This window comes from Eumetopias jubatus, unplaced genomic scaffold (assembly GCF_037043125.1).
Source record: "Eumetopias jubatus isolate StellerSeaLion01/CBP00866 unplaced genomic scaffold, mEumJub1_p1.0 scaffold_7, whole genome shotgun sequence".
Taxonomy (NCBI): domain Eukaryota; kingdom Metazoa; phylum Chordata; class Mammalia; order Carnivora; family Otariidae; genus Eumetopias; species Eumetopias jubatus.
Window position 1 is genome coordinate 44,094,013 of NW_028274813.1, and position 2,598 is coordinate 44,096,610.

Here is a 2,598-nt window from a genome sequence, read left to right on the forward strand (position 1 = left end):
TCTCTCAAATAAATAAATAAAATCTTTAAAAAAAAATAAATAAATTGCTTTTTTATTTTTAAAAATTTATTTGTTTATTTATTTATTTTAGAGAGAGAGAGAAAGAGAGTGTGGTGGGGGTTGGGACAGAGGAAGAGAGAAAATCTTAAGCAGGCTAATATGTTGTTGTACTTTTGTCCTTTAAGATTTTCTAGCACCATGTCCTGCAAGAAGCAGTAAGGGCTAATGAGAAGCAGACAGTGCCCTGGGAAACAGGAAATCTGGTTCCATTTATGACTCCACCAGGGCCTGCCATGGAATTTAGAGCAGCGCCGGTTTGCTGCCCCATGTCTTCTTGTTTAGAGGAGCCATCTGCACCTCTGGGATATAGGGGTTAGGTTTCTTGTTTTTCCTGCAAAATAGTGCCAGTGTTAAAAAAAAGAAATGGGACAGGCAGGGCGCCTGGGTGGCTCAGTCGGTTGGGCAACCGCCTTTGGCTCAGGTCATGATGCCAGGGTCCTGGGATCAAGCCCCTGCGTCAGTCTCCCTGCTCAGCGCGGAGCCTGCTTCTCCCTCTGCTCTGCTGCTCCCCCTGCTTGTGCTCTCTCTCTCTGTCAAATAAATAAATCTCAAAAAAAAGGGGGGGGGAGGGGGGATAGGCAGGCTTGTTTTGGCAGCACATATACTAAAAAAAATTGGACTGATACAGAGAAGATTAGCATGGCCCTTGCCCAAGGATGACATGCAAATTTGTGAAGCATTCCATAAAAAAATACAATTAAAAAAAGAAAAGAGATAGACAAGGGTGCTTTTCCATTTGGATGGGATGTTTTCTGTGTTTGGCTTATCCTGCTTGGATGTTTCCTTCTTTCTTATTTATTGGACATGCAGAAAGAACACATGTTCGTAGTCTTGGAGGCAGGGGATGAGCTTCCTGGGTGGCGGCCCTCCTGAAATGCATTCTTGCATGCACAAAATGCCAAGGCAGCTGTGCACCTGCTCTCGCAGGGCTTCAGAAACCCTATGGGGAACGGTGATGTGGTGGTCACTGTTAGAGCAGAGCAACAAACAATCTGCTGTAATCAGGGATACAGCTAAATTTGGGCAGTACTAAAGTTTGCTCATGGAAAAGTGATTTATTTAGACAAATCTGGATTTTAAAATTGTTTTTCTTGAAGTGTAACAGATACAGAAAAGTGCATGCACTGTAAATGCACAGCTTGGTGAATTTGTGCAAAGTGAACATACCTGTGTTACCCTGGTAACCACGGCATAGGTCAAAAAGTAAAATGTTAGAGAACCCCTGTCCCCCCACCCCCCAGTAACTAGTCCTTTGAGGTATAACCACAAACCTGACTTTCAACACTTTATATTTTTGCCTGGTTTTGACCTTTATATATACTTGTGAAGTTTATTCCCATTTTGTGTAGATCTTGTTCTTATTACTATTACTTATTACTTATTCTCATTACTATATAGTATTCCATGACAGAAATACGCCACAGTTTTTTATCCATTCTATGCTGATGGGATTTGGGGCTGTTTTTGTTTTGGCAATTTCAAACTATGCTGGTATGAATAGTTTTGCACCTATCTATTGGTGCTTGTGTGCATGCATTTCAGTTGCACACATTCCTGCAAGTGGAATCACTAGCTCGGTGTTTGCGGGCATTCTGCTATAATGGACCCTGGAAGTAGCAGTAAATGAGAGTTCGGAATGTATTTTTGATAGGGGACAAAGCACACAGCTAAGATCAGGCCCCAGGTTCCTCGTCTCCTCCCAGGCTTGGACGACAGGGGAGCCAGAACAAAGCACTTACCCTCTGTGTTTCCTCAACTGTAAATAGGAAATAATTAGTACCTGCTCTAGCATTTGCTGTGGGATGAAAAAGCCCTCTGCAAAATTTCATGCTGCACAAATGGAAGCTGTCATTAAAATGGAAGCAGGGAAGGGAGATTTTTCATTATTAATGAGAATTAAAGAATAACTATACTTATGTGGATTTCCATTCCCAATTAAGAATCCAGAGATTAGATTAACTGCTCAGCTGGACAGAGTTGTATCACCAAAGGGGTTTGTGGTATTATTCTCTCAAACCCAGACACAGGAAGTAGCTTCCCAAACCCATCCTCTGTACCTTGCTAGAAGATTCTTCATCGGCCTAGAGCCACAGGGGTCCTCCTCCTTCTTTCTCTCAGGCACCAAATGCCCCAGATTCTTCCTTCCCCCTGCGTCAGCCTGAGTTGGTCTACTCTGGGAAAAGCTGGTTTGGTTCTGCCTGACTGGACCAGTTATAATGCACCAGGAAAGGCAAAGGACACAATCCTTCCATGTCTTCCTGCATTATTGAACATAAAGTGTGAGTACTGTCAATGAGGTGCTTTGGTCTCACAGTACAACTAAAAGCTCACAGGCATTCATTCTACCAAAGACTGTGCTAAGTAAGCTACATCAGGGGCTGTAAAAAATAATAATTATTTGAAAGTAGTGTCAACATTTTTTCCCTCCCTTGCAGATGGTTACACAAGTAGAAGGCAGTGCCCTCTTCTGGCCAATGCCATACTCGCATGGCTGTGGCTAAGGGGATTATCAACTCATGGGACTGGTGTTTGGGAGGG

The 2,598-nt window shown here is 43.0% G+C and overlaps 1 non-coding gene across 1 annotated transcript; it reads left to right on the forward strand.

The window, feature by feature from the left end:
* Positions 1 to 644: 644 nt before the first annotated feature.
* LOC114208990 (U6 spliceosomal RNA) lies at positions 645 to 751 on the forward strand. The gene has a single exon (XR_003609211.2). It is a non-coding gene; the product is annotated as a U6 spliceosomal RNA (small nuclear RNA).
* Positions 752 to 2,598: the final 1,847 nt, after the last annotated feature.